Consider the following 18,889-nt stretch of genomic DNA (forward strand, 5'->3'; position numbering starts at 1 on the left):
TTAAAATTTTTCCTCCCTTTTATTGCAATGAATATTTCTTAGGATGCCATTAATCTTCTTTATTGTCTATTAGTTCTTTGTGTTGTTATTAAAGTCATTGTTTTAAAGTCTAACTTTTACTTACTAAAGTCTACTTTTAAGTGACTTTATACTATTTCACATAGAACATAAAAACCTTACAATTTTACAATGTCTTCTACTGGTTTTTGTACCACTTGATCACTTGATCACTTGACTTCCCGTTAATCATTGATTTGCTTGAGCGGGCGCCAGTAACGTCTCCATTTGTCCCTGTTGCATGCTAGTGTAGCCCAATGGCGTCTGTTCATTCTAGGAACACGAAGAGCCTCAAACCTATCGTTCAGGATCTTGACGAAGAAGTCTGACCATCTGGTAGGTGGGCGGCCACCTGGTCTTTTGACGTCCCGTGGAATCCAGTCGGTAACGGCTCTAGTCCAGCGGTTGTCTCCAAATCTCATTACGTGTCCAGCCCATCTGATTTTCGACGCCTTGGCAAACGAGACAGTGTCCCTGATTCTTGATCGTCAGACGGAGGTCGGAACTCCAGATTCTTTCTCTCATTTGAGTGAAAAGTGATACTCCAAGCATAGCTCTTTCGATTCCTCTTTGGGAGACCCGAATAGCGTTCTCATCCTGTTTTCATAGGGCCCAGGTCTCTGAGGCGTATGTTAATGCAGGAAGAACAGTGGAATCCAAGTGGACCTCTACTACCTCCATTACCCAGCTGCCACCATGCTTCAGGACGCTTTCTGGACACATTATGACACTTAATATCCATCTTCCAGAATTGCCGTACCATATTCGGTAGGGTTCAAATATGGTTTGAACCATGGGAACACATACAAGGGCGATTAGAGGTCGCCTCAAAAGACTCTATCCCTTTCAGAGAGCCTGGCAAGCTACCGAGCGTATTCCGCCCGCACGGCAGAGCCTCACAAGCTATCCGTTGTGTATTCAATATGCCAAAACCAGTAATTACAATGGGTCTCATTTGTACCACTATTTTATTTTATTATTACGTTAGCTTCGGGGCCACATTTGGCAAGCCTGGGTTCTCCAGGCGCATTTTGGTGGACCAGATAGAGCTAAGACAAGACCAGGGTGTGGCTAGGGTGCTGCCCCAGGTCAACATATACCTGTGGGGCGAGTGTATCAGCAGCCTGATGGTGCTTTCAGGCTTCCTGATACCCCCAAATTGCCACTGTTACTTTGGCCAGACCCCAACAACTTGGGACCAAGTTTACCAAGAAATTAAATGGCCAAAAGCTAGGTATGTGGGAACCCACAAACCACCTCTGACTCAGTTATACAAGTTCATTTATTGGCCTTATTTCAGAGACCTATAAATACATCTCAAAAGAGATCAAAAGCTGCAGTTAATCTCGAACCTACACATGGCTGAACAGATGAGGGAAAATTGGAGGAGGGCGTGTCAGCCTGGTGTCTGCCCAAGCAGAGCCCCCAGCAGATGCTTACTCAGCTGAAAATTTGGATATGCGGGTTTTGTGACTGAAATCTCCAGGCTTTCTCGGAGTTGGGAGGGGCTAGCCTTCGCCACCTCCCTGTACTTCCAGAAGCCTCATCAGTCACATCCACACCCCAAAGCTGCCACCCAGTTAAAAAGCAATTCCAGCCTTATCATTCCAATAAAAATACTGAATACCCTGAACAAACACCATGACCTCTTACCATCTATATTGCAAACCATAATGCACAAAAGGAAAAGGAGAGAGAGCAAAAAGGAAAGTGTCTCCTATAGAGAGAGGGTGGGGGTGGGTGTTGGGGGATAGTGGGAGGAAAACAGGGGACATTGTTGGTGGGAAATGTAAACTGGTGAAGAGATGGGTGCTGGATCATTGATTGAAACCCAATTAAGAACAACTTTGTAACGGTCTACCTCACAGATATTCAACTAAAATTTTTTAAGAAGGTATGTGGAGTTCATACTCACTTCAATCAGCTTAATCAATGGCGGAATAAATGGCAGTACTCCTACATTTTAAAAAAAAGGCTGAATGAGGGTCAACCATAGTATGCAAGGCACAAGCTTAACTTCTGTACTATCTTCCAACCTTGTGACAGTTTTTTAAAAAGTGTCTTACGGGACAGTATTCAGAGCCTGGGTCAATTCAGGCAGAGCTTGACCAGGGACCACTGGTACTTGGGGCCACGCCCCATTGTTCCTGGGGGCTTCTATTTCTGTCATAAGCTTACCTCGATTATTATTTTTGCTTTCACACAAAAGATCTAAAAAGGATTCAATAATAGAGCCAGGAATTTAGTTAGTTCAATAGTAAAACACTTACCTTGCATATGTGAGCCTTGGATTTGATCACTAGCATCACAAAAAATAAATTTTAAGAGAAGCTTCAATGACTTTTTAAAAGCTTTAAAAATATTTTACTTCAAATGTTTATTTAAATTTAGATAATATGGTTAGTATAGTGTTAAACTTTATGGTATTAATGTAAAAAATTTCTCTATCCTCTCACCACAGAATTGCCCATGATATCAACCACTGTCCTTGGACTGGAGCGATAGCACAGCGCTAGGGCATTTGCCTTGCACGCAGCCAACATGGCCGACCCAAGTTCGATTCCTCCGCCCCTCTCAGAGAGCCCGGCAAGCTACCGAGAGTATCTCGCCCACACGACAGAGCCTGGCAAGCTCCCCGTGACATATTCGATATGCCAAACACAGTAACAACAAAGTCTCTAATGGAGACGTTACTGGGCCCGCTCTAGCAATCAACCACTGTCCTTATGTCTCCACTACTCCACTTTTCATTCTCCTTACATGGCCCTCTAATGTTAATAATTTGGGGGCAGGCCACACCTCCATGTGCTCAATGCCTCCATCTGTCTCTGAGCTCAGGCATCACCCCTGACAGGTTCAGGGGGCCACGTGGGATGCCAAGGACCAAATCAGGGTTCGGTGTACAAGGCAACGATCTTACCGTCTGTGCTCTCAGGCCTCTGTTAATAACTTTTGAAACCCTTAGCCAAGGGCTTGTCATTATTTGATAATATCATTTTCTTAGTTCTGTATCTCTTTAGTCCACAGATTCTTGATAGCATTCAGTTTTGTTCTTTTTCCTCTGACGTATTCTGCTTAATATGAAATACTCCAGATCCATCCACGTTGAATCAAACTGTGTGATTTCATCTTGTCTTATAACTGCGTACTTTTCCATTTTGTCTTGATTCATCCATCTGTCATTGGACAATGGGCTGTCTCCATGACCTAGCTAATGTGCTTGAGGCTCCAATAATCATAAATGCACATGTATTATTTTGAAGTAATGCTTTTGTGCTTGATAATAGATGTGGATGCTCTTCATATCAAACTCTTCATACAGTTTTACATGGATGCTAAATCTGACATTTCTACTGACAGTAAATAAGGGTTCCTTTTTCAACACCCCCAGCAACACTGGTTGTTTCCAGTATTTTTGATGTGTGCCATTCCACTGGTGTTAAATATCCTGTTGTTTTAATATGTGTTTTCCTTATAAGTGAGGATGAACATAGTTACATATGCCTACTAATCATCTTTATATCTTCTTCGAGGAGTCTGTTTATCTACTCACCATTTTTCTTGTGAAATTATTCTGTTGTTCTTGTTGAGCTTTGAGAGTACTTTGTACATCTTTGAAACTAGTGCTTTATCTGATGTATTGCATGCAAATACCATCTCCATATATTCCAATTGCATACGTTCCAAGAATAGAATTTTTGTCTCAATTCCATTCATTGAAATTCAGACTTCCATCTTGTATCACTCTCTTTCTACCTGAAGAATTTATTTCAATCTTTATTCTAGTGTTGGTGGGATAGTTTTGGAGATCTCAAATGTATTTGGGGTGGGGGCTTGGTTTTTTAAAAAAAAACCTAATTTCAATGGCTATAGAATTTGGGGCTTATTTGCTTTGTCAACACACTGCCTTCTGGGTTAAATTTACTTATTTATTTATAAATTTGGGTGGTTTGTGCCATACCCAGCTGTGCTTGGGTCTTACTCCTAGCACTGCACTCAGGGAGCATTCCTGAAGCTTATTAGGGGGCCACATGTGGTGCTGAGGGTATTACCAGAGTCCATTACTTGTAAGGTAAGCAATTTACCTCCTGTAGTATCTCTCCAGCCCGCTGCCATTATGATTAATCTTTGTGACTAGTTTTCAGTAGTATTATTATGAAGTACCTAGTATCTTTCCGTAAGTGTTTGTGCTGGTGAGTTTTGAGTTTCTTGAATATGTGAACTATAGTCTTTTAAAAAATTAAATTTCCAAGGGGCTGGAGCGATAGCACAGGGGGTAGGGCGTTTGCCTTGCACACGGCTGACCCGGGTTCGATTCCCAGCATCCCATATGGTCCCCTGAGCACCGCCAGGGATAATTCCTGAGTGCAAAGCCAAGAGTAACCCCTGTACATCGCCGGGTGTGACCCAAAAAGCAAAAAAAAAATTAAATTTCCAACCAGTATTTTCAAATATTGTTTTCTATACTCGCTCACTCTTCTCCAACGGAGGAGACTATAACCTCCACTGACACATGTTCAGAGTTCACTGAAGATCTTTTCTTTGAAGAATATTTATTCTTCTCTTTTTTGGAAACTTAAAGATAGTTTCTTTGTTATGTCTTTCAATGTGCTAATTGTGTAAGCTTAATAAAATACCAGTCAGTGGTAGCTTAAATGGAGATTCCTATTTTCACAATTCTGGAGGCTGAATGCTGGCCTGCAGATGACCACCTTCTCACCAAGTGGAAGACCTTTTCTCCTCTTTAAAGACCACTAATGCCAGAAAAGTGTATCACTCTCAAGACCTCATTTAACCCTAATTACCTCCTATCTACAAATACAATCACACTGCAGTTTAGGGCTTCGCATATGAATTTGAAAGGAATACAATTAACCCCTTGACACTAATCTTTTTGGGAGCAATGTCTAAATTGCTATTAATTCCATAGAGGATGTTTTAAATATTAGATATTGTAGACTTTCATAATTTCCTTCCCTCCCTCCCTCCCTCCCTCCCTCCCTCCCTCCCTCCCTCCCTCTTTCCTTCCTTCCTTCCTTCCTTCCTCCCTTCCTCCCTTCCTTCCTTCCTTGATAACTTTTAGATACATTTCTTCCCTCTAAAACCTGAACATATGAGACATAGTCATAAATCTGTGGGAATTTCTAGGTTTATATGTTTTAAAAATATTTTACGGTTTTGTTTTTGGTTAGGGAGACACACATGGAGATGTTCAGACCTTATCCCTTGTTCTGTGCTCAGGGATAACTACTGTTAAGTCTCAGGGAATTCTATGTGGTGCTGAGGATCAAACCCTGGGTCTGCCATGTGCAAGGCAAGCACCTTACCAGTTGTTCTATCTCTGAGGTCCCTTATATATATATATTTTTTCATCTTTAGGAAAAGCATTTTCCTACATCCTAACGCAACTAAATTGGACATGAATCATTATAAGTTTTAACCTGTTGAGTGCTGTAGATTTTGTATTTTTACTAATATTCTTGAAACACAGTCAAGGTACTTAAACACAAGTTTAATTTCCTTTATATCTTGTCTATTGGTTCTTTCCGGTAGGCCCAAAGCATTGGCTAGACTGGCTGTAATTTTCCCTACTATGTCATCTACAAGTTGTTCACTCGAGTCATCCTGAATAGGATTGGCAGAACATTAGATGAAGGACAACCATGCGAGCAAGCAGGGTTCCGCAAAGGATTCAGCACCATCGACCATATCCACACGATAACCAAGCTCATTGAGGTTTCTCGGGAGTTCAAGATGCCGCTCTGCTTAACGTTCATTGATTTAAAGAAGGCCTTTGATTCTGTTGAGACGGAAGCGGTCATTGAAGCCCTAGCCAATCAGGGCATTCAAGCCCAATACATCAGGATCCTCCGTGAGCTCTATTGCGGATTCACTACCAGGATCTCACCATTCTACAAAGAAGTGATCGTTGATGTCAAGAGAGGGGTGCGGCAGGGTGATACCATTTCACCGAAACTCTTCAGTGCCACCCTCGAGAACATCATGCGACGACTGGAATGGGAAGGAATGGGAGTGAAGATAGATGGTCGGCAACTACACCACCTCCGCTTTGCTGATGATATTGTTTTAATAACACCAAACATCAGCCAAGCGGCACAAATGCTGGCCGACTTTGACCGTGAGTGTGGAAAGGTAGGACTACAGCTGAATCTTACGAAGACAATGTTTATGAGAAACAGCCTTGTTCCTGACGCCCCATTCGCTCTCAATGGAACAACCATCTCCGAATGCAACAGCTATGTGTACCTAGGTCGAGAGGTCAACATGACAAATGACCTGGCACCCGAGCTGCGCAGGAGGAAGAGAGCGGCTTGGAACGCCTTCAAGAACGTCGAAGAAATAGCTAAGAGGACGAAGAACCTCCGGCTCCGGGCACATCTCTTTGATTCCACTGTTCTTCCTGCATTAACATATGCCTCAGAGACCTGGGCCCTACGCAAACAAGATGAGAATGCTATTCAGGTCTCCTGAAGAAGAATAGAAAGAGCTATGCTTGGAATATCACGTTTCACTCAAATGAGAGAACGAATCCGGAGTTCTGACATCCGTCGACGATCAAGGATCAGGGATGCTGTCTCATTTGCCAAGGTGTCGAAAATCAGATGGGCTGGTCACGTAATGAGATTTAAAGACGACCGTTGGACTAGAGCTGTTACTGATTGGATTCCACGGGATGTCAAAAGACCGCGTGGCCGCCCACCTACCAGATGGTCAGACTTCTTCGTCAAGATCATGAACGATCGGTTTGAGGCCCTTCATGTTCCCGGAGCGAACAGATGCCATTGGGCTACACTAGCACGCGACAGGGACAAATGGAGACGTTACTGGCGCCCGCTCGAGCAAATCGACGACTAACAGGAAGTTAAGTGATTAAGTGATTAAGTGATGGAGAGCCCAGTTTAGCCAAGTCATTCCAATGAACCAACCAAACTCATCTTAGCATTTCTACCTATTCCTGGTTGTCAGAAAACAGTCAATGTTTGCTTACTATCTTGTTGGTGGTTCATTACTGACCTCAAGTAATTTTCCTCATATTCATACTGTGATCATTCATTAGCTGAGAAGTCCAGGGCACTATCCACAGCGCTCCAGAGTCTTCTCCTGTACCAACCACTCCCGTTCACCTTTCTGCTACTCTGTCTAACAAACTCTAGTTGCTTTGGTCTCCCCAGTCTTCTATTTCAGGTCTGTTTTTGTTTTTTTAAATTTTTATTGGGGGGGGCAGAATTGAATATGCTCAGGGCTTACTCCTGATTCTTTGCTTAGGAATCACTATAGGGTGTGCTCAGGGAATCATACGTGATGCCAGGAATAAAATCTAAGTGAATAGCATGCAAACTGATGTACTGTCTCTCTGGATCCTATCTCACATTTGTCAACACAGGTAGGCCTCTGGATTCTGCTTATTTTCGACTTCTCAAGTCTCTCAAAACAGTAGCACTGTAGCACTGACCTCCCGTTGTTCATCGATTTGCTCAAGCAGGCACCAGTAACATCTCCATTGTGAGACTTGTTACTGTTTTTGGCATATTGAATACGTCACGGGGAGCTTGCCAGGCTCTGCCGTGTGGGCAGGATACTCTTGGTAGCTTGCCAAGCTCTCTGAGAGGAACAGAGGAATTGAACCCGGGTCAGCCGTGTGCAAGGCAAATGCCCTACCCACTGTGCTATCGCACCAATCTATCAAACAATAAAGTGGGGTAACACAGGTTTCTTCTGACTGGTTTCCTATTTCTCAAGTATTTTATCTCACAGTTAGATGTCCAAGGTGGGTTTTTTTTTCCCTTTACTTTAACACCATGGTTTAAAAAAGTTGTTCATAACACAATTGGTGTGGACATTCAATGTTCCAGCACCTCTCCTCCCATAAGTGTGACCTTCACTCACCATTATTCCCAGTTTCCCACCCATTCCCCAAGCCTACTTATTTAGCAGGCACAAAATAATTTATTTTATATTGGAGCGATAGCACAGCGGTAGGGCGTTTGCCTTGCACGCAGCCAACATGGCTGACCCGAGTTCGATTCCTCCGCCCCTCTCGGAGAGCCCGGCAAGCTACCGAGAGTATTCGATATGCCAGACACAGTAACAACAAAGTCTCCAATGGAGATGTTACTGGGCCCGCTCGAGCAAATCGATGATCAACGGGAGGGCCTTTACTTTTACTTACTTTACTTGCATATTACAACTACATGGGTATGGGATTATCAAAAAATATTCCAGTAAAAGAAAAATTTTGACAATCTTTATATATCACCATGGGGTTATTAAGTTCTTGTCTGAGGGTTTAATAAACCATGTGTTGCTAGCTAAGCCTTCTTTGTTTATTGAATTTACTTGGTCTCTGTGTTATTTTCCATCTAATTTTGCATGCTTCTGCTGGGATGTCAGTTTTGTGGAATTTGGAGGTGCTATGCTGTTGTGCCCCAGGGAGTCCAGGATCTGTAGAGTTGGGCATATGAGTTTACATGGAAATCACTGTGGGATGTGGGTGTAGCTGCTGTAGCTTCTGGAAGTATTAGGGGTTGGGGGAGGCTACCTACCCCCACTCCTACTCTAAGAAGTCATCCAAATTCTTTGCTTTGTATTTTTTCCCAGTGATTTTTTTTATTGTTTTAGGCTGCAGGATAAATGCAATTTCTATTACCCAATGTTGACCAGAAGTGACTTCTATTGATTTTTAAATTACTATATATATGAAAAGCCTCAATTTTTTATATGCATTATGCATTGTAAACACTAAGTTATATTTAACTCAATTCTATGGAGTTAATACTATCGTCCAGGTCAAAAGAGAGAAAAGTAGGAGAGCACAAAAGTCATATGGAACTAAACTTGGAGCTTGACATAAGCCAAATTGGTTCTGTGATTTGTTGTTGAATAGTGATATATCATAAACTCAGTTGGATTTCTCTGTGTGTGTTAGGAAACTGTGATAAACAGACATGGAGGAATAAACTTTCCTAGAAATAGGCCATGTCTAATAGTCAAAACAAAAGCTGATAATGAAGAAGCATTAAACAACTATTTAATTCATTTTCTCTAATAAGTGTGCATTAAGTAATTATGCTGAATCTAGTTTTTCTAAGCACAATTGATGCCATTTGATATTAAATATGAATTATAAACTGAACTTAGTTAATAAATTTAGAAAGGAAGGTGAGTAACTGACCCCTCCCAAATTTCTATGCCAAATTCAGAGATATCTCAACTCTTTGAAGCACAAATTTATCTTTAAGCACTGCTGGTCTTGAGAAATTGGAGGAGGGGGTAAAAAAGCATATTTTTTTCAAGTGTGGATAAATAAGTTTATTGAAGAACCAAAGAGATAATTCAGTGGTCTGCCTACATCCTTTGCATGAAGACGGTGAAGCACCAATCTCCAGCACCATTTAAGCCTGCAAACTCACCAAAAGTGACACAGAGCACAGAGGAATATGCTCTGAATACTGCTGGGTTTGTACCCAAAACAAACAAAAAGAATTTATGCATCAAGGGGAATTGTCATAAGAAAATATGTAAAGATATATTTGTCCTGTAGTCAATTATATACAACATTAAAATATTGGATATTTATATTAAGGAATTTAGTATTTCAAAGATAGCTAATTAAATCTCCATGATGACTACTTTGAGATGAAAGCTATGGCATTTATAAAGTTATAAATTATAAAATATGGAATAAAAAGGAATCCAAAGATTATAGCTTTGATTTATTCATTAGGGTATGCTAGAAATTCAGTATTAAACCCCAAGAGATTCCTAATTTTTTACCAAACTATTTTTATTGCCAGTCTAATATAATCAATATAGCATACTACATGTACTTTGGCTTCATTAAACCATTTCAATGATAACAAATGACTTGCAAGTAAACTTTATCTTGAAAAATTTTTGATTCACATAAATAATGGAAAGATAGCACTGATGGACCCTGCATACTACACATAGAGTTTCTCTGCAACATTCTCCATTAATGACTACCCATAATGACTACCCACACCCACACTGCACATTACGATGGACTAAACTCCAGTGATAGGGAATAACTCAAAAATTTTAAAAAATGAGTTGGAGGAAAGATGTCACCATTTTGAAGTTAACTTCTAGAGATGTAGCTCCACGTGGAACTCAGAATTAAAATGAATTTGGATTAGTTATGCAACAAAACCTTAAACAACAATCCTTGTGTCTCCCATACTGGTTTAGTTTTAACTTGTATTAAGCAGAGGAATACCATCTTTTAAGTACCAAATAATCAGGAAACTTGGTCTTTCCACTTTTTTTCCAACCAAATTTTTGACAGATTTGCATCTGTTTTCACCAATTCGTTCAAATGTTACTTAGCCTTAGTTTTTCTTAACAAAGACAAAAGCAGTCATTTTTTTCTGTTAATGTATGAGTGCACACACAAGTAACCAAGTCACACTTCTATTTGCATTTGTATTAATGTCCTTTATTGAAAAGAATAAGGTTTCATGAAATAGAGACCATCCTGAGAAATTCGACATGTAGAACTTTTGTCTCCATGACAACGAGCTAACTGGTTGCACCTGGTTCTCCAGGGTAATTAATTTCCTGTGTGTAGGGAAGGGCTGTTTCATCTCAAGGCCAGCAAAAAAAAAAGTTGACCTTTCTTTAAAACAAATCTAGCTTAAATCTCACATGGAAAAAATTATACTTTAGGGTATAAGTTCATTTCTCTTTCTTGTAGTGGGTTTTAGTTTTGAGCAACAAAATGCAAAAGTTTTACTGCATTTGATTTACAGATTGATCTATTATACTAGCCATACTTATATGATCTTGACAATATTCCCCCTAATTGAAATTAGTTTGACTGAATTCATTTCTATTTGTAGGTATATACTGACATAAGTGTGCTTTATCTCAAAAGAGACAGAAGTGTCAAAAGACGTACAACCAAGTATCCAAAAATTGGCTACCATTGGCTCTACAGGTACATTAGATCATCTGGAACTCTTTTAAAAAGTAATTTCTAAGCCCTAGATGACAATAATTTTCAAAAACTGATTACGATGTGAAAACATAGTTAAGAACTAGATTAACAGTACCCATTCATGAGAAAAACTCACAGCAAAATGGTAGTTGGAGAAACTTTCCTCAATATAGTCAAAGCCACCTACCACAAGCCCACAGCAAGTATTATCCTCAATGGGGAAAAACTAAAAGTCTTCCTTTTAAGATCAGACACAAGACAAGGTTGCCTTTTCTCACCACTTCTATTCAATATAGTACTGGAAGTACTTGCAATAGCAATTAGGCAAGAAAAAGATATTAAGGGCATCCAGATAGAAAGGAAAAAGTCAAGCCGTGGCTATTTGTAGATGACATGATTCTATAGTTAAAGAATCCTAAAGACTCTACCAAAAATCTCCTTAAAATAATATATTTATATAGAGTAGAGTGGCAGGTTACAAAAGCAATACCCAAAAGTCCATGGATTTTCTATGTGCCAATAATTAAAGAGAAGAAGGAGATTATAAAATCAATTCCATTCACAATTATTTCTCAGAAAATCAAGTACCTGGGAATTAGGCTAACTAAAGAGGTAAGGAACCTGTATAAAGAAAACTATAAAATGCTACTCCAAGAAATAAAAGAGGACACTAGGAAATGGACACACACACCCCTCCCCCGCTCATGGATTGGGAGAATTAACACAATCAAAATGACAATAGTCCCCAAAGCATTAGATAGATTCAATGCATTCCCTATAAGCATACCCATGACCTTTTCAAAAGAAATAGATCAAACACTCCTGAAATTTACATAAAATGATAATACCCCACAAATAGGCAAAGCAATCCTTGGGGAAAAGGTGGGAGGCATCACCTTCCCCAACTTCAAACTTTACTACAAAGTGGTATTAATTAAAACAGCATAGTTTTGGAACAAAAACAGACTGCAGAGCAATGGAATAGAGCTGGATATCCTAACACAGATATGACCATTTCATATATGATCATATTAATAATCAAAGATTTATATTAAATTATCCTATATGTCTAATCCTATATGTCTAATATAGGATCATTTAATCTTTGATAAGGTAGCAAGGTGTATAAAGTGGAACAAGGAAAGCATCTTCAACAAGTGGTACTGGGAAAATTAGGCAGTTACACATAAAAAAAATGAATTAAGAGCTCTTTCTAATGACATGCACAAAAGTCATAATATATATTAAAAATCTCAACATTTCAACAACAGACCTGAATCCATAAGTTACATAGAAGAAAATGCAAGCAAAACTCTTCACAACATTGAAACTAAAAGCAACTTCAAAGATCAAACACCACTGACCAAGCAAGTGGAAACAAAGATAAACAAAGATGACTACATAAAATTAAGAAACTTCTGCAACTCAAAAAAAACAGTGATCAAGACACAAAGATAGCCTACAGAAAGGGAAAATTACTTACCCAATACCCACTGATAAAAGGATAATATCAAAATTATGTAAGACACTGGTTGAACTTTACAAAAAAAAATCCAATTCCGTTAAAAAAAAAAGGATAGAGGAAATGAACAGAAACTTCCTCAGAGAAGAAATTCAAATGGCTAAAAGGCGCATGAAAAAATGCTCTTCATCATTAATCATCAGGGAGATACAAATCAAAACAACAATAAGATATCATCTTATTCCACAGACCTGACACACATCCAAAGAACAAGAGGAAACTTTTGGCATGGATGCAGGAAAAAAGGAACTCTCATTCATTATTGCTGGGAATGCTAACTGGTTCAGCTTTTTTGGACTTCCTCAAAAAAACTAGAAATTGAGCGTCCATTTAGTCCAGTAATACCACTTCTAGGAATATACTCGGGGTGTCCAAAAACATACAGCAGAAACATCATCAGCACTTTGATGTTCATTGCAGCACTATTCACAATAGCCAGAATATGGAAATAACCTGAATGCCCAAGAACAGATGACTGAATAAAGAAACTATGATACATCTACACAATGGAATACTATGCAGTCATTAGGAAGAATAAAGTCATGAAATTTGTTAATAAATGGATGGACATGGAGTGAAATCATGCTGAGTGAAATGAGTCATAAGGAGAGAGGAAGATATAGAATGAATGCATTCATTTGTGGGATACATATATAATTACATATATTATATATTATAATATATTTTTATATAATACATATTGGACTGGAGTGATAGCACAGCGGTAGGGCGTTTGCCTTGTACACAGCTCGCCTGGCCGAGCTGGATTCGATTCCTCCACCCCTCTTGGAGAGCCCGGCAAGATACTGAGAGTATCTCACCCACACGGCAAAGCCTGGCAAGCTACCCGTGACATATTCGATATGCCAAACATAGTAAAAATAAGTCTCAAAATGGAGACATTACTGGGCCCGCTCAAGAAAATTGATGAACAATGGAAGGACAGTGACAGTGATAATACATATTATATGTAATATATCATAATATTTTACACATAATATATTATATATGTATATATCTATATTATGAGACTAATATCCAAGGCCAAGGTAAACAGGGTTCACAAGGATTTGTCAATGGTTGAAAGCTTGCCACAAGAGATGGGGGAATATTAGGATAGAGAAGGATTCAACATGACAATGATAGTTGGAAATGATCATTTTGGACAGGAACTGAGCATTGGAAGTATGTATGGGAATGTATCTGATAACCTTTCATTATCTCTTTGCAAACCACAAGGCCCAAAAGGAGAAGAAAGAAGAGAGAGGGAAAGTGAGAGAGGAATGAGAGAGAGAAAAGAGAAGAGAAAAGTGGCATAGTGGCAGGCGTGAAGGGTGGGAGAAATTGGGACCATTAGTGGTGGGAAAAGTACACTGTTGAAGGGACGGATCTTGGATCATTGTATGATTGAAATCCAATCATGAACAACTTTGTAAATGTTTATATCACTGTGATTCAATAAAAACTTAAAATAAAAAAATCTACTAATAAATGATGCTTTTCTGGATTAGTAATTTACTTGAGCATAAATAATAAAGACTCTTGTTGACTGAAAAGAGAGAGCTGGATTAAATAGTTACAAACTTAATAAACTTTTACACAATAAAGTAAACCTTTGTAGTAAATATTGTTCAAGTGAGTAACTGTTACTTAACATCCCTTTTATTCTACATCTCTTGAAAGCTTCGGTAAACTCTTTGATAGCGTTCTTTGGTTTTATTTTACTTTTTTAACCCATGTGTGATAGAATTTAAGTTTTTAATATAGACTTTCCATTGGAGGAGATCCAGTGTTTGAATCTCAGTACATTTCATTTTAGAAAGTTTCTCCAGTAGTACATATAGTACTATATGTACTGCAAGTACATATAGAAGCTCCAAGACCAAATATATAATTTTCAACAATTTTGGTAGCTAGCTATTAAAATGTTAGTATCTTAAATTTATCTTCGTGGTGAATTTTACACCATGGTAATCAATAACTGTTACAAATCAGTATTTTTTCCCTTAAGTGTGTTGTTAAACATCTACTTGCAAACCCCTGATGTTTCAATCAGAGAATAAGCTCAAAATTTGAAAAAAAAATTGACTGATATTTCAGATATTTTTCAACTACTTATTTTTACAGTGGTTATAAAGGAGACTCAGATATTGGCAACTTGTCAAGAAAATTGTGGGTATCCTGGCTGTCGATCTGAAATGTAAGAAGAATTATAGCTAGCTACTTTACTGACAGTACAAAACCTCTCTCTGACCTTTCAACTATATCATTTTTTCCTTTAAGTATTCCAATAAATTTTAAATGATTTCCACTGAAGAAAAAAGAAATTATTGGTGAACTCAAGAATAGGATCCAGTTCATAAGTATAAATCACATTTTTCTGGATTCTGCCCTATACAAAAAATGCTTTCAAATGCAAGCTCTGCATTTTGCCAATAATCCTCCATCCACATAACATTGCTTTAGGGGCACAGATATTATTTTTTATTAAGATGCTAAAAATTCTGTAATAACTATGATAAATCTAGACAATGGAATAGTATGCAGTTCTAAAAATGAATGCATCCAGAGAGGTAGTATAGTGGTTAAGGTACTTCTCTTGTATGTGACTGACCCAGTTTTGATTTAGCACTCCATATGTCACCTTAAGCCTTCCAGGAGTGATGTCTGTGTACAGAACTGGAAGTAAGCCTTGAGCACATCCAGAAATGGCCCCCCAAACCACATAAATCACTGTCACTGTCACTGTCCTCCCATTGTTCACCAATTTGCTAGAGCGGGCCCAGTAATATCTCTATTGTAAGACTTGTTGTTACTATGTTTAGCATATCGAATACGTCATGGGTAGCTTGCCAGGCTTTGCTATGCGGGCAAGATACTCTCGGTAGCTTGCCGGGCTCTCCAAGAGGGGTGGAGGAATTGAAGCCAGGTCGGCCGGGTCAGTCACATGCAAGGCAAATGCCTTACCCTCTGTGCTATTGCTCCAGCCCAACCACATCACACAACAAATCACAAATCATCCTGTTATTCGTCGATTGCCTCGAGCAGGCCCCAGTAATGTCTCTTTCATCCTAGCCCTGAGATTATATTCAAGGCTCTTTAGGAGAATGAGACCCATCATTGTCACTGGTATTTGGCATATTGGGTATGCCACGGGGAGTTTGCCAGACTCTGCCGTGTGGGCAGGCTACATTCGGTAGCCTGCCAGTTTGTCCAAAGTAGGAATGAGATAATAAGATGTCATAATAAGATGTCATCTTATTCGCGGCCGCGTGGTTCCGGGAGCTGCTTTTTATAGTCTCTGAGTCTTGGCCGCTGATGGGATTACACGGCGCCAGGGGGCCAGTTGGTGGGTGTGACCCCCGCCTACTGGAGTTTGGAGGATCTGGGTGGAGGATGCCCGGCCCCAATCCGGCCCCAACCACATAAATAACAGAAATAAAAATGAATGCAGAGAAATCTGTATGTTGATATTTCACAGTCTGTAGGTAGACTGATGAGAGAGAAAAAGCATTATAAAGAACATTGTATAGTGTATATAATATATGCTACCATTTGACAAAGTGAAAATATGTGGCAAATGAGATCGCACCCTTCCAACACACAAAAGATCAAGGAGCCTCTGTGTGTTGCCCAATAAAAATGGCTCCCAAGCAGCATGGGAAGGAAAGAGTGGTTGGGGCAAGATGTCTGTGTGTTGAAAACCAGATGAGAGCTCTGACAACTGACAGCTGGTAACAACCCACAGTGTTCCTTAAAAACAAACAATTTCAAAGAATTTCAACATCAGATGAGGTCATACCATGATCTGATGGAGCCAGACCCAAATAAGAGCATTCTGTAATCTTGTCTGAACATAGACAAAAACAAGGACACCAGGCAACTACAGAAGCATAAAATATCTCTCTTTCCCAGTTGAGGGGGTTAACTATTCTTCCTCTGCCATGAGAACCCTAACTTCACTTTGTTCCTTCTGCCTCCTGGACAAAAATTAAGATTCTCAGGACTGGAGCAATAGTACAGTGGGTAGGGTTGCAAGAGGCCACCTTACATGTGGCCAATCCAGATTTGATACCCAGAACCCTGTATGGCTCAATAATGATCTCTGAGTGCAGAGTGAGAAGCAAGTCCTGTGTATTTCTGGGTGTGTCAATCCCTCCCGTGCAAAAAAATCAAGATCCTCAATCATTGAAATTAGCCCCCGTTGTCTTCTAGCTCCTAATTTGGTCAGTAGTCACACTTGGACTGTCACTGTCACTGTCCTGTTGTTCATCAATAGCCCAGTAACATCGTGAGACTTGTCACTGTGTTTGGAATATCGAACATGTCATGGGTAGCTTTCCAGGCTTTGCCAAGCAGGCAATATACTCTCGGTAGCTAGCTGGGCTCTCTGAGAGGCGGAGGATTCAAACTTGGAGGAATCAAACTCCGGTTGGCCAGGTCGGCTGCATACAAGGCAAACGCCCTACCTACTGTGCTATCGCTCCATCCTCACACTTGGACATGCAAAAAAGAAACTGTCAAGTACATTGAAAGTATAAATATCTAAGAATACATAATAAGATTCATCAAGGAGAAAGCAGCTAAATATATCTATTTGATTTTATTATCATCTAACGTAATGAAAACAATGTAACTGTTCTCAATGAACTTGTACAAGCTGAATACAAGAACAATCAGAAATGGTACAAGAAAGAGATGCTGAAATGTAGGTAAAGAGAAATAAAGCAGAAGAGAAAGATTTGTCTACAAAATTTGACTTGGTTTCAGTTTTTCTCTAGAGATAATAAGTAATCATTTCTTCAACAATGTGCATAATCTCAAAATAATATGCTGGTCATCTTGTCTGGTTCTTTCTGAATTTCTCGAATGAGTAGTATTTTTCATTCAGCGCCCAGACTCTGATCATCAATCACATACCAGGCACAAAAGATCCAAAAGTCAGTAGATTTGAATTCTAGCTATCAAGGAGTTTACTGTCTGAAGGACGAGTCAAATTTCCCTTCCTCCATCTCAACTCTGTTTACACAGCTTTATAGAGAAAAGCTTCTCTGTCATAAGTTGATCAATGTTTGTCATGTGTCTCTGTGATTACTGGCTCTTGGAGGTCAGAAACCATGAACATCTTACTCTCCATTATATTCCAGTACACAGCTGGAGCAATAGCACAGCGGTAGGGCGTTCGCCTTACAAGCGGCCAACATGGCCGACCCGAGTTTGATTCCTCCACCCCTCTCGGAGAGCCCGGCAAGCTACCGAGAGTATTCGATATGCCAGACACAGTAACAACAAAGTCTCCAATGGAGACGTTACTGGGCCCGCTCGAGCAAATCGACGATCAACGGGAGGGCCTTTACCTTTTTCCTTTACACAGCAAAGGGCAATGAATCTGATGCAAAATCATTTTCTGTACAAGGCCAAGTTGTTCCCATTCCCCAAAGTTCATGCCCACCTAGAACTTCAACATTTGTTAGGTTTTCAGAAAAGGCATTTTGGCCTATGTAATTAGTTAGAGTGAAATCGTACTGAATTAGGGTAGGCTTCAAGGCCAAAATGACTGGTTCTCTCTAAAGAGAGAAGAGAGGGTGATTCACAGATACACACATATAGAAAGAAGAAGATTCTGTGGTGACAGGCAGGGGTCAGGGTGATGGTGCTGCACACCAAGAGAGGTCACAAATTGTCAGAAATCAGCAGAAGTTAGGAAGAGACTGGAGAGAAATTGCAATGACTTTCTCGGGTCTTCTGGTTTTTGTTGTTGTTGTTGTTTTGTTGTTTGTTGTTGTTGTTTAAGAATCTCTACCTCCAAGCAACATTGGAGGCAAATGGCACAGTGGTTCAGGAACAGGAATTTCAGGCTGAGCCTTAATCTAATGTTTGTATGTTCAGTTTTCTGCTTCTGCAAAATGAGGGAAGTAACAGTAACTATCCTTGATTGAGATAAGTATTTAGTGAGATGATGTGTGTAAAGCAAAAAACCTGCCCAGTTGAATGCAGAACCATGAGTCATATGTGATAGGCTATTAAGCATTTAAATTTTTTGTATTGAACCACCGTTAGATATAGCTACAAGGCTTTCATGATCAGGTTCAGTCATACAATGTTCCAACACCCATCCCTCCACAAGTGTACATTTCCCACCACCAATATCTACAATATGCCTCTTGCTATTACTCTCCTGACCTTGTGGCCTTCCTCTGTGGCAGGCACTTTTCTTCTTTGTCTCTTTCTTTCTACTTTTGGGCATTATAGTTCGCAATACATATACTGAGAGGTCATCATGTTTGGTCCTTTACAACTTTCAGCACACATCTCCCATCCAGAGCCATCCC

Source organism: Sorex fumeus, unplaced genomic scaffold (genome assembly GCF_029834395.1).
Source record: "Sorex fumeus unplaced genomic scaffold, SorFum_2.1 ptg000005l, whole genome shotgun sequence".
Classification (NCBI taxonomy): Eukaryota; Metazoa; Chordata; class Mammalia; order Eulipotyphla; family Soricidae; genus Sorex; species Sorex fumeus.